Source organism: Aulostomus chinensis, chromosome 1 (genome assembly GCF_037954235.1).
Source record: "Aulostomus chinensis isolate RoL2024-O1b breed Wild chromosome 1, RoL_Achi_v1.0, whole genome shotgun sequence".
Lineage (NCBI taxonomy): Eukaryota > Metazoa > Chordata > Actinopteri > Syngnathiformes > Aulostomidae > Aulostomus > Aulostomus chinensis.
Window position 1 is genome coordinate 20,137,935 of NC_141320.1, and position 14,762 is coordinate 20,152,696.

The window sequence follows — 14,762 nt, forward strand, 5'->3', positions numbered from 1 at the left end:
GGGGGCTTTGATAGTGTCTTTATTTGTACCCAGAATTCTGTCTTTGATGTCAGGAGGACATGAAAGAAACCCAATAGCGGAAAGTAGAGGAGAACATTCAGCTTCATTAGAAACACTTGAACTGTTGAACAGTAGAATTTGTTAGAAACAGTTTACAACACTGAGTGACAGGATTGAAGAGGGGAGATTTTTGTATTTTCAGTTTAATTCTAACTTAAAACTGGGCATGAACATTTTTAGTCGTTCATATTCTAACATACAGAGGAAGTCATGACATTCCCTTTTTTTTAACCTGTCCTGTTCAGGAAATGGAAATGGAAATTTAGCTGCTATGTTGAATCAGAAAAACCTTTTGAAGTCTACTTTTGCTTCAGTCAGAAAGTGGACTGTTGTTAACTCTCACAATGGTTGGTGATTGTGGAGGAAGACAAAATCCTTATGAACCTCTTTTTAACAGACACACATTTCTAAAGATGCAGGTTCATTTTATTTTTCTTCTTCTAGCAGAGGATGGTTTTGATCCATCAACCTCTGGGTTACGGGCCCAGCACGCTTCCTCTGAGCCACTCTGCTCTACCATTGATGGTGCCAGGAGGCCTAAAAACACACAAAACACCAATTCAATCCAGGACCTTGTAGCCTGAACTGAAACTCCATCACACGGTGGCTCTGCTGGGGCTCCCACAGGTGAGTGAGGCTGAGCTCCAGTCTGCTCTGAGGAGGCAGCAGACATCTGCACCACTCAGAGGTTTGGTTGGTGTCTTTGACAAAGTCCCAACAAACTAAAATCCTGTTGAAGCAGGAAGTTCTAGTTGAACTCTCATCCACGTCACATGACCAAGAAAACCTCCTCTTTCATTCAGACCAGAACAGACAAACATAGAAACATTGACACGACAGGTGGGCACCGTCAACTTAAAGCACGTTAAAATGGCAAAATATTAGGCCATGCATGCGTTTATTATGCAAAATATTTGATACTTTATTGATAATAAGGATTCCAAGAAACTTTTGGAAACCAGGCCGACCTGTGCCGTGTGCTAGCCTATGGAAACAAACAGACCCAGAATCAGATATAGAGGTTCAGGTTCTGGATGGTTCTGGTTGGTTCCTGCAGTAATTGAAGCAGTTAAAGGCATATATATCCAAGTGTGTGTGTGTGTGTGTGTGTGTGTGTGTGTGTGTCAAAAACTGACCCACTTTTTTTGCCAACATGAGCCCACAGTGGTGGTGTCTCTAAAGAGGTGGAGCTCTGTCCTTCACCTGCTAGGTTCCAGCAGGCAGCTCAGGTCTAGTTTTCTTCACTGAGCCTCCATGATGAGTTTCCTCTGAGAAGTTCTTGTCCAAGGTCCCAGCTGGTAAAACCATTGTCACCAGTGATACTGGGACCCTGCAGTCCAGTGGTCTTTTCAGGACCACACTGGACCTGCCGTCTTTGTTTGTTGTGTTGTTGTGCAATGTGAGAGAATGTGACAGACCATTTTATACCAAAGAAAGGCTGCGTGTGTGTGTGTGTGTGTAACCATGTAAAACTCTTTTAAATAAATGTTTCAGCCTGCTATTATTTGGATGCTGTATGATTCCTGCAACCCCAGACTAACTCAGGTGTTCGTACTGCAACCTAAAGTATGGTGATGAGGAGAATGATGAACAATCCACAAGGTGATCAGAAAATAAGAAATGGATTCAGGAACAACAAACCCATCTCTGAACATGTGATTGAAACATGTGAGTGGGACTGGCAGAACCTGGCTTTACCTCAAAGTGTCTCATCCAGAGATCTGTGACAGGCGTCTGCTGTGGAGGGTCAATCTGTCCGTCCACATTCAGATCATCGATGCAGCGACTCTGCTAGGATCAAACTACTCAGGATGAAACAGACCAATGTTGACATCAAGTAGCAACTCAGCAGCTGATCAACAGAGTCCTCAGCACCAGTAGAGCCTGGTCCTGGTCCCTGGGGGGCTCCAACCACCAGCCTCTCTGTTAACAGCCAAGCGCCACAGAGACTCTGAGTCTCCTGCTGTTCATGAAGAGTTTTCAGGCTAAATTCAGTGTGTGAGGTCCACACTGCACATTTGAGGGACCATGAAGGACAGAGGAGAGTCTGACTGTCATGGTGAAAGCCTTCAGCACTAGAACTGAAACAGCCCCACCATCTTAACCCCCCCAGACCAAACATCATCGTCCAGCCTCCAACCAGAGGTCCATCAGTTATCATGGAGCCACAGGTGGAGTCTGGATTCTTTTCTAGAATGAGACAGCAGTGACAGTCCTGCAGAGTGACATCACTGACATGACTGGATGACTTCAGTCACATGACTGGATGACTTCAGTCACGTGACTTCAGTGCCAAACAGTGCACACTGGTGCCTACCAGTCAAAACCACCTCAGACTGTATCATTCTATATGCTTGGCTGTAGTGTGTGTGTGTGTGTGTGTGTGTGTTTTTAAAAAAGGCAAAAAAGTCTTTTTTTCAGCAACAGAACTTTAATACAAACACAAAATGAAAAGCAGAACAAGCCAGAACCCAAAATATGGATTTACAGAGGAAGCGTGCTGGGCCCAGAACCCAGAGGTGGATGGATCAAAACCATCCTCTGCTAAAAGAAGGGAACAAAATAAACCTGGTTGTTTTGAAATGTGAATCTGTTGAAGAAGGTGGAAATGGTGAGGGAGTCAGTTGTTCCTTTTGTTTTATGACAGAGACCTCATTGTTAACTAAATCATTTTAATTCTTTACTTGAAGATTCACGCTTTTTCGCTCAAAATGTTGGACAACTTCCTCCATGCTGGTGCCCCATCACACACAACAGGTGCACTTGTCCTCTTTTTCTCCTCTGACCCTCAAACATTCACAGTCTTCCAGTGAACGTCCAATTGTCCTCTGAAAGAAGAGATGAATCTTTCCCTGCTGAGACTCCTGATCTCTGACTGTCACTAGCATGTGCTAGCAGAATACAGCACTCCTTCTTCATGATCTGTCTTTGTCTCTGACCAGCTCTCCTGCTCTCTTTCCTCCTACCAGTCAAAGCAGACATCTTCACCTACTGATCCTGGATCTGCTGCCCGTTCCTGCCTGGTAAAAGAAGGAACCAGCACCTGGTTCTCCAGGCTGAATGAACTCCAGGACGTTGGCCAGCCGTGTCAGTTGAAACCTTTTTTGTCCAAATAGAGAAAAAATAAGTCTGATTGTTGATGAAAGATGTCATCATGGCTTTGAAACTGTGGTTGGGGACCAGCCAACATGAGCACATTCATGGAAGAATAGCAGGAAAAACAGGAAGTGTCAGTTAGCAAGTACTCACCAGTCTGTCACTATCATACTTGATTCTAGTGGAACAAAATGGCTGCTGCTGACTGTGCTGCCTGGTGGAGGATCACTCTTCACCATCCTCTCAGGCCTTGATGGAACCAAAAAGGCCAGTTCCTGGAGAAGATCCTCTAGGGGTCCAGGTTAAAGCGGTGCCCCAGCTGGCACCAGGCGCTGACCCAGGTCCTGCATGGGAGATACTGTCAGTTCTGTTCTGCCCTGCTCACAACCACAGGCTGGTGTTGAGGCCTGCAGCAACCAGGGCCCCAGTCACCAAGAGTATAAAGGCTGGTCATTGTGGCAGTGGGCGGAGTCAAAATGAAGACAGACCAATGTGAGCAGGACGTTCCTGGAGAAGTCAGAAGAACTTGACCATGTTTCCTACAGTACCCAGGAGGCCTGGTAGTTGTTGAAGGAAGCTCCAAAAGCAAAGAGCAGACAGCAGGATATCAAAAGAAAAGATCCAGACACTAAAACTACAAGTAGAAACAAGAAGAAATACTAAAAGCCTTGGAAAGATACTACAAGGTTGGATATACATTATTATATACACTACTATTCTCACTGACTCCTAAAGAGGGACAGGAAACATTAGAATGTGGATCAGATCAGCTGATTTCACTGTTGAGTCCATCCCTCCATCCACTTTCTATGCTTGTCCTTTAAGGGTCATGGGGGGGGAGGGGGGGGGCGATCCCAGGTGACATTGTTCAAGAGGCAGGGTTCACCCTGGACAGGTCACCAGTCCATCAGGAGAAATGAGGTGGTCGGTATCATGCAACCTAAACTAAAACATTCGTCAGATCAAATTCAGATTAAAGCAAGAGTCTCCAGATCAAAGTCAGAATTCCTGATGATGTCATCAGGCCTTTGACAGTAGCTAGAATTCTGTCTTTGATCTCAGGAGGACATGAAAGAAACACAACTGAGGAAAGTAGAGGAGAACATTCAGCTTCATTACAAACACTTGAACTGTTGAACAGTAGAATTTGTTTGAAACAGTTTACAACACTGAGTGACAGGTTTGAAGAGGGAAGGTTTTCTGCTTTAAAATTAATTCTAACCTAAAAGTCAAGTCAAGTCACCAAATCACAACAGAAGTTATTTCATGACACAGTTTTGTCAGAGTTCAATAAAAGGAAATTAAGGGTCATCCAAGTTTTTATCTCCTTTAGACAGGCCTCCAGTTTAGTCAGCTCATTTATTTCATGTGGATGCATTGATAAGTACAGCTGTGTGTCGTCAGCATAGCAGTGAAAATTAATTGAGTGTTTCTTAATAATGTGACCGAGAGGAAGCAGATAAAGGGTGAAGAGGATTGGTCCAAGCACAGAGCCTTGAGGAACACAATAAGTGACTGCAGTGGTTTCCGAGGGTTTATCATTAGTCAGTACAAACTGAGATCGACCTAGTAAATAGGACCTGAACCAGTTAAGTGCAGTTCCTTCAATGCCAATGACAGGTTCCAGTCGCCGTAGAAGGATATGGTGATCAATGGTATCAAAAGCTGCACTAAGATCAAATCAGACCAGCACAGAGACCAGTCCCTCATCTGATGCTAGTAGGAGGTCATTGGTAACTCTGACGAGTGCAGTTTCTGTGCTATGATGAATCCTGAACCCTGACTGGAAATCCTCTAATAGGCTGTTGCTATGGAGAAGTCACAGAGCTGTTTAGCAACTGCTTTCTACAGAATTTTGGAGAGAAAAGGAAGATTTGATGTTGGTCTGAAGTTGGCCAAAACTTCTGGATCCAGGGTTTCTTTTTGAGGAGGGGTCTAATTACTGCCACTTTAAAGGACTGTGGGACGTAACCAGATACCAGACACATTGATCATATCTAAGAGGGAGGTGCTAACGAGGGGTAGAGAGTCCTTAAGTAGCTTGGTTGGGATGGGGTCTAGAAGACAGGTGGATGGTTTAGAGGAGGAAATGACTGAACTGAACTCATAAAGGCTAACGGTAGAAAAACTGTCCAAGTGTACGTCTGGTCCTCCAGCAGCCTCTAAGGCTTCTGAGGCTATAGGTGCCATGTTGTCAGCTGATGGCAGGAGGAGGTGAATTTTCTCTCTAATAAGGACAATTTTGTCATTAAAGAAGTCCATGAAAGAAGAGGAACCTGGGTTGTTCTTGTGTTCCTCTATTAGTGCTGAGTAGTTGGCTGCTCTCGGTATACGAAGGGCTTTCTTGTAACTTTTAAGGCTGTCTTGCCAGACTAAATGAGACTCCTCCAGTTGGGGCAGCGCCATATTCTCTTGAACTTCTGGGTTTTTTGTTGAAGCTGTCTGGTTTCTGAATTGTACCAAGGTGCTTGTTTCCTTGGATTTATAGATTTAGTTTTTAGTGGGGCAAATGAGTCCAGAGTTGATCCTAAGGTGCCTGTTGCACTATCGATGAAACTATCAATTTGGGAGGGACTAAGGTGGACAACAGTGTCCTCTGTAACAATGGGACACGACACTGATTAAGCGCCACTGGAATCGCTTCCTTAAATCCAGGTGTGGCCTGATCAGACAAACATCTGGAAACCACAGTTTTCCTGAGTGGAGTGTAGTTGATTAGTCCAAATTCCAAAGTGATTGATTGGCTGTCTGATAAAAGCGTTCTGTGGAAACACAACTAGATGTTCAGCTTCAGTTCCACATGTTAGGAGGAGGTGGAGGTGTGGTTGTGACAGTGAGGGCGTTCATGGACAGACTGATGGACACCAGTTGAGTCTAGAAGAGAGAGAAATGCAGCACCAGACTGTTGACACTCTTCTGAGACCTGCTTCCTTTCTTCAAGCGTCATCAAGACGTCCCAGCCTCAGATTTTCTGATTGGAGACAATGATGACCACAAGTACAAGGAATAAAAGAGAAGACAAAACAAACGCAAAATACATCCAAATCCATTGATTGACTGATTGATTGCTGCAGTTCTAATGTGGAGTTTCAAACTTAGAGAACAGCTGCCGTAAAACACAGAAGAGGAAGAAGGATTTTTATCCATAACTGAGATAAAAATTGAAAAGTTCAAAATAACATGAAAAATGGCAAATAATGTGTTGTTGTTTGTTGCCTTCAATCATTGCAGGAACAACATGAGATGGAAAAACAAGTCTTTAATCTATTTAAAGTAGAAAGATGTCTGTAGACAACATCCACTCCAAATAGTCGAACACAAGGGTGGTGATCAAGTAGAGCCTCTACATGGAAACAAAAGCACTGACGACTTTAAAAGAGGACAGAAAGTTTATTAAAAGACAAGTTTATAAGGACAGTTAAAGGTGTGTAGACGGCTGTTTACACTTTAATTCAGCTGTAGAAGAAGAAGACCTTCACTGTGAAAACTCATCCTGTGTTACAGTCGCCCCTCCAGGACGGTCAGGGACCAACTTCAGTCCTGGTCCTGATCCACCGGAAATCCAACCAATCCCTCACATAGGAACCATGTATTTGTTAAAGCAGCGCTCGCTGTGTCTGTGTAGGAGCCGGTACTGAGCGTATACTGCATGTGTACTACTACTAAAGGTACTTCACCGGAGGCTCCAGCTGATGTCCCATATTTCTCCATCAGCTGGATGACATCACTGATATCAGAGACTCCGCCCACTCATTTATTTTCACACATCTCAAAGACAATTCAGTGTTTGATCAGGATCAATACATCAATATAAAGATCAGTACTTGGTGCCAAGTGGATCTTTGATGGTGACCTCAGAGAAATCAGATCAGCCCTCACACCCTCCTGTCCAATGGTGGCTCCATGATTTCAGCTTCATCCTGTCTCTTTCCTGCTGTGTTTTCTCCTCTCTTTGTCTCTGTTCCTGCTGTCACACTGGATATTTCCTGTGTGAAGGGGACCAACAATGTGGTGGTGGACGCGTTGTCCAGAGTTCCTTCAGTGTGGAAATTGACAGTGAACTGTTTTCCTCTCTCTGGTTCTCCTCTTGTCTTTTCCTAGCCTCCTACATCATTGCTTTCTGGGTGCACCGGTCAATGCGGTATCTTGCAACAAGAAATGCTGGACCACCGGAGCAGCCACTGGTTCACCTCCTGATAGGTTTACCTCATCTGTACAGAACAATGGGTGATGTACATGGTTTGAGGGGGTTTGGTTAATCATCATTTTGGCTTTTTATTTAAACAAATACATTTAAGGTACTTTGGTGACCCCTTTCTTGTGTGTGTGTGTGTGTGGGGGGGGTATAAAGGTCCCGTGGCTGGTGCCTTTCATGCTGTTTCTGGTGTTGCAGCAGGTATCTGGAAGGTGGGGGGCTGTTCGTTCCTCCTAGTTGAAGCTCCTGGGCCCGGTGCTCTCTACATACAGAACCCGCCTTGCTGGCCAGGAGCCTCTCTTCCTCCTCATCCATTGTCACTTTGATTTTCAGCAGACAACATCTCTTCCTTCCACCTCCCTTACACACATGCACACATGAACCCACACCACTGACTCTACTGACACACATCACATTGTTGTCTGAGTTCAGTTTTGGTTTATCGTTGTTCTTTTCACTAAATAAATTCATTATTTGGCCTTCAACCTGCGTCCCCCACTCTTGTCATGCTTCAAAGCCACTTCTTGCAAAGGTGGTTTCTTCCCAGTGTGCGTTCTCATGTGTCTTTTCAGATCTCCCTTAACTGAGAATCTTTTACCACAAACTGAGCAGGGATATGGTTTCTCCCCAGTGTGCGTTCTCATGTGTCTTTTCAGATTCCCCTTTTCTGAAAATCTTGTGCTACAAACTGAGCACGGGAATGGTTTCTCCCCAGTGTGTGTTCTCATGTGTCTATTCAGATATCCCTTTTCTGAAAACCTTCCGCCACAAACTGAGCAGGGAAACGGTTTCTCCCCAGTGTGCGTTCTCATGTGTGTTTTCAGATCTCCCTTAACTGAGAATCTTTTGCCACAAACTGAGCAGGGATGTGGTTTCTCCCCAGTGTGCATTCTCATGTGTGATTCTAAATGTGCCTTAATTGAGAATCTTGTGCCACAAACTGAGCATGGGAATGGTTTCTCCCCAGTATGCATTCTCATGTGTCTTTTCAGATGCCCCTTTTCTGAAAATCTTGTGCCACAAACTGAGCACGGGAATGGTTTCTCCCCAGTGTGTGTTCTCATGTGTCTATGCAGATATCCCTTTTCTGAAAACCTTCCACCACAAACTGAGCAGGGGAACGGTTTCTCCCCAGTGTGTGTTCTCATGTGTGTTTTCAAATGTTCCCTGACAGAGAATCTTTTTCCACAAACTGAGCATGAGAATGGTTTCTCCCCAGTGTGTGTTCTCATGTGTATATCCAAACCACCTCTGTAATTAAAACCTTTACTGCATGTTGAGCACCTAAAGGGACGCTCATCCTCACTGACTTCTGTCTCAGATTCAGAAGGACCAAAGGTCACGTCCCTAATGATCTCTGATCCTCTTTCAGTCTTTACTTTTTGCTCTTTTGAGCTGCAATGACTCACTTCCTGTCCTGGGCTCAGTTTCTGAAGCAAATTCCTCCTTGAGCCAAAGGGTTCCTTGTGCTCAGAGGTAGTCGTGTTATCAGGTCTGACCCAATCATCCTCACTGACTTCAGTCTCAGCTTCAGAAGAGTCTGACATCTGGTCTTCAGTCTGGGGTTGTACAAGTGGATCTGGATCTACCTTGCTGGCTGGTTCTGGTTCTGGTCCTCCACACTCTTCTCCAACAGCTTCTGTTTTCAGATGATGAATTGGGCTGCTGGTCAGAGACTCTTCTTTCAAGTTCTCCTCAGTTAGACTCTGATGAAGCTGTGGGAACTGAGGTTTCTCTTCGTTCCCTTCACTCTTCACAGGGACCAGAGTGAAGGGGAACGTGGTGATATCAGCCTCCTCCTGCCCTTGAAGCTGCCCTCCCTCCTCACTGGTCCAGAGCTCCTCCCACTCCTCTTTAATGTGGGGGGGCTCTGGGTCCTGCAGCTCAGGGGGAACCTCTTCTTTAATCACCAGCAGCTGCTCCACATCTGCAGGACACAAACAGCAACATCAGAAATCTCTTCATTTGACTCTGAAACAGCGGAGCAACAGACAGAAACAGAAATCAACTCAATGAACAGAGACGTCCTGCTACTGACGACCAGTCAGCAAACTGGGAACAGAAACGCTGGCTTCAGATGCTTGGATCAACGTTGTGTCACCCAGGTCAAAGGTCAAAGGTCCCCTCTGCTGAATGGTTTTGTCCATTCATGATCACATCTGCTAGTCAGAATGTTCATTTCTAGAATGAGACCCTGTAGGAGAATGAGAGTTCAGTCCCTAGAACCAGAGGGAACCTGTACCGATGCTAAACATGGGCTGATATAATTTCCAGTCTACAGGATCATCTTTTAACAAGGTAGCACCGTAGCAGCCTACAGAAGAACGACACAAGGACACCAACATGCACAGCATGCTGGGCCAGCCTGTCACACACGACTCAGTTAGCAGGAGTTAGCAACACAGTGTGAATGTCCCCTCAGCTTGGTCTTGTCTTGGTTCAGTCCAATGGTAACATGCTTCTGATGCCTGTCAATGGGAGTGTTCTTAACATTGACCATTGACAGTGACTCACACCTCAGGTTCCAGCCCTGGAATGACGATTCCTGAGATCCACTGATGCGTCAGGTCTTTGTTTCTTTCACTTCATGATCCTCATGGCGCCATCAAAAAATAACACAACACAAAAAACACCGACACAGGAAATACTTAGCTCTCTGGCACACATAACGTCTGGGCCAATATTAATATTAATATTTATATATAAAAAAGAATAAATGGCACACAAACAAGCAACCGGCGGCGCTCCCACGCCCCGGGTGCCACCCTGAATATTAACTACATTCTAGTCATCCACACCATCACATCTACACTCCCACGCACAACACACACCCTGCACCCATGTTGGGATGGGGGGGCAGCTGGGGCAGGGAGTGAGTCCATTGCTGCCCCTTTTGCTAACTGCACCAGCGCGGGCATGGGCTGGGCCTGTGGCCTGGGGGGTGGGGTTCCTGGGGCTCCCTGTGTTCAGGGGGTTTCTGGGTGCCCTGGTGGTTTGGTCCTGACCTGCCTGCTATCCTGGACTGGGGGTGTGATGTTCTGGTCCCCCACATCAGCTACAGTCAGCTACCCACTGCATTCAAGACAAACCGTAGCACACACACACACACACACACACACACACACACACACACACACACACACACACACACACACACACACACACACACACACCTGGTCTCAAAATACACGCCTCTCTGGCTACAAAGAAAGGTCAGTGAGAGTTTTTCTCGACTGATAACTTCTGTTGTTCTGTGTTGTAGAACTGTAATACTCTGAGAAGAAATACCTGCTGGCTCTACTCTCTCTCTCTCTCTCTCTCTCTCTCTGGTCTATTTTTATAGTTTGTCTCTTGGTGACCAGTAGAATTTCCGATCGAACTCTCGATAAATCTCTGTTGTTATTGTTGTTACGGGTTTTGTTTGTTTGTTTTTCTCCAATTGTTGCCCCCCCCTTGTCCTCCCTGTCCTGTCCCTGCTCTCTCTTCCTGTCCTGTCCCTGCTCTCTCTTCCTGTCCTGTCCCTGCTCTCTCTTCCTGTCCTGTCCCTGCTCTCTCTTCCTGTCCTCTCCTGAGCCTCAGTCCGGTAGCTTCATCAATGAACCAACACCATTCCTAATAAAGTTCAACACAGAAGGTGATAGGAGGAGTTTATCAGGTTCCTCCTTAGCAGAGTAGAACTGCTTCAGTCCAACAAAGCACCAGGAACATGGATGCTGCTGCTGAACAGGACAGGTTAAAAACTACAAAAGAAGGCTGGACAACAATCCACAGAAAAACTAGTTTACCCTTCGATTTTGACCTTTGAATTTTTACATTTTACCTTTCAGACGTTCACACACAACCCGGAAATGGCTTTTTACACCTAAAATCCCCTAAAATGCTCTCTGAGGGCCTCTGCAGCTCCACTTCCTGGACTGAATTCGGGGCCCAGCAGGTCCCTGGGGGACTCACCTGCTCTGTCCAGCCTGACTCGGGGCTTCAGCACGGCATCGAGCAGCAACCTCTGCCGGCGGTTCTCCCGCTCGTACTCCGCCACGGTTTCCTCCAGCAGAGCCACGATCTGCTCCGCGGCCGCCGCCAGCCGCTCGGTGAGCAGCGCTCTCAGCACCGGTACTCCAACCGCTGAGTCTCCTTCTCCCAGCTGCAGCAGGAAGTCTTCAGCGGCGGCGAGGATCCGCTCCTGGACCGACACCCGCAGCAGCTGCGCGGCGCACATGTTGAGGTTCTACCGGCGCCACTCAGCCTTCAGGAGACAAAGACCGAGGCCGGGGGTTCACGGACTTCTCCTTCTTTCCTTGTTGTTTGAAACGTCCCGCGTCTTCGTCTCGTTCTGTGAAGCGCGTATTGATGACGTATTGATGACGTTCGAAGCCTCGCCAGCCGGCAGTGACCACGTGACTGATTCGGACCTGCTTCTCCGGCTTGGCCTGAGATTCTAAATGTAAAGCAGTGAAACGCAGTGGTTTCCTCCCTCCTCGTCCAAAAGCGTTCGCTATTTGATCAAAGGAAGGAGAAACAAGTGACTCCATGTTGTGGAGGCTGAACTCAGAGTTGAGAGAACTTTCATTCTGATCTGAGAGCAGCAACAAAGCCACTGAGAAAAACTGAACCACTGTCAGAGTCGGCACAGCATCAGCAGTCAGGCTGTGTTCACACTGGGAGAAACCATCGGACAGAAACCTCCCTCAGTCACACTGAAGGAACCTGAACTGACTGCTGCAGCTGGGACACACACACACACACACACACACACACACACACACACACACACACACACACACACACACACACACAGCAGGAAACATGAACAGAGACATAAAAGCACGGGATGCCTCCTCCTCCTCCTTCCAGAGATCAACTGATCTCCAGATTGACTTCAGTTCTTTGATCAGAATTCTTCTTCCTCCTTGATAGATTTATTGATACTTTGTCATAGACGGTCCATTCCTATTGGAGGATGTTAAAGAGCAGAAGAACCAGGTTCCCATGTATGGAACTAGAATATTTATATACTGTATTGCAGTCATTTCCAATATCCATCCATCCATTGTCTTCCTCTTATTCCTATTATTAAGGGTCATGGGGGGTGGAGCCTATCCCAGCGTCTACAGGTGAGAGGCAGGGTTCACCCTGGACAGGTCACCAGTCCATCACAGGACCAACACATATAGACAGACAACCATTCACTCTCACAGTCACACCTACGGTCAATTTAGAGTATCAATCAGCCTCGTCCCCTCTTGATGTCTTTGGATTGTGGAGGAAGCTGGAGTACCAGAGAGAACCCACACAGGAACAGGGAGAACATGGAGACTCACACAGAAAGATCTTGTGCTCCAGCCAGGACTGGAACCCTGAACCTTCTTACTGTGAGGTATTTTTATCTCACAAGTGGAAAAATGGAGAACGTTCATGTCATTACATGTCGTTCTCCATTGGGTCACTAGGGGGCAGCACCTACCTGCATCACCAATATGAGCCTTCCGTCTGTCAGGGGGTAGAATTCAGTCACCACCAATGACATCAGAGTTAGAGTTTAGACATCAAAGACAGACATTAAAGCCTCTCTGATAAAACAAAAATATACTGCAATATTTTTTTTCCAAAGTGAGACCCTGTTTATTCTCTAGTTTAATCTGCTGCAATAATAATGAGCATCTTTGTCAGTCTACTGATGAATGTCAGATATCTTTGATGACCAAACCTGGACGTTTGTCTCAGTTTGACTGGAAGTCTCATTCATTCATTTCTCCTCCATGATTTCCTGCAATGATTTCCTGGTTCTGCTCCATTCAGGTTCAGAGAGCTGAGATTAAAATCACTCAGGAATAAAAGAGGAGACACCAACAAGTCAGCATGGAAGAGGAGCAGCTTTTCAAACTGGTCACCCTGGCTGCTGGTCTGGGCCTCCCTTTGCCTCGGTGCTCCTTGAACCAGTGAAGGTCCTGGTCCAGTCTTCTCCACTGAGTCCTTGTCAACAGGGAGCACCTCCCCACCAGAGAGGTGCAGGGCAAAGGAAAGGAAAACTCCAACCAGAATGAACGCTGCACTAAAAACTGCCCTCCATTTCTTGAGGGGAACGTTGGGTCTTCCTCAGACAAATGGCAGTCAGCAGTGGCTCAACATCTGAACTGAGCCCAGACCTGGTCAGCTGATCATTCACCAGCTCAGCCCCTCCCACTCATGACGAAGACCTTGAAAACCCCAACATCACCTCCTCCACCTCAGTCTGGCGTGTGTGGATGGAGGGCTGTGACGTCAGCAGCGATGACATCACTGACACAAACACACTGATCTCTGACTGGTTTGGTCTGAGTGGGATTCAGTGACATCACACGACCTGCACCAGATGAAGGGGCGGGGCATCCAGGAGCTGTGACATCACTGGTGACTCTTGTTGGGCCGCCTTCTTGGCCAAAGTGGAGGAGAACAGGACCCAAATACAGACGGGGGAGAGGAGCGTTCAACAAAAGGAGGCTTGATTGATGAAAAGACAAAGAACAACAAAGGAACTCAAAGCACCAACAGAGGAGAAAAGACAAAGTAGCAAACAAAAGCCAAACTTCCACTGGAAACTTGGAGGAGCTGGAACAGGAGGGAGAGAACATGAGGCTGAGAACCCTGGAGAATGAGAGGTGGACAAATCCACCAGCACAGCATCAGGAGAGCAAAGAAACCAGAAGGAGCTTTGAGGAGCTGCTGACATGCAGCCAGGGAGCGTCTGCCTGAGATGGGAGGAGCTGCTCATCCACCCAGATGGAGAAGCAGCCATCTTGCTCTTCTGACGCCGACCGGCAGAAGGAACAGACGAGGTGAGGGGCCTCACGTTGTCATGGCAACATGGAAACATTCCACTCTATCAGTGGTGCCTCCATCAGACGCACTTTGTCTTTGTGAAAATCAAAGTGAAAGGAAATAATAAAATAAAACAATGAAGGCTGCATGAACTGAGTGACACACTTGAGGATGACATCAGCGAAATGTGTGATGTCACACTGCTGAGTCGTGAGGTCACCACCAGAGAACAAATGAGTGATGAGATGCTGATTATTGACTCTCTACTTTAAATGATCTCACTCTCTTCCAGCTTGAAGAAGTTGGAGGATGAATGAAGTCAAGAACTGGAAAAATGTAGAACGTTCATGTCATTACATGTTGTTCTCCATTGGGTCACTAGGGGGCAGCACCTACCTGCAACTCCTGGGAGCCCTCAGTCGCTCCTCATTTTCAGGCTCCAACTACAATGAAGCTTCAACTCTTCTGAATCCTCTCCACCTGTCAGATCTGTTTGAAACTTCCAGGTTTGATCAACATCCCAGTCTGAACACATCTACAGGTCAGTAGTGACCACAGCGCCACCTACTGGCAGCAGGAAATGACAGATTTGACACTGAGATGTCCTCATGTAGCC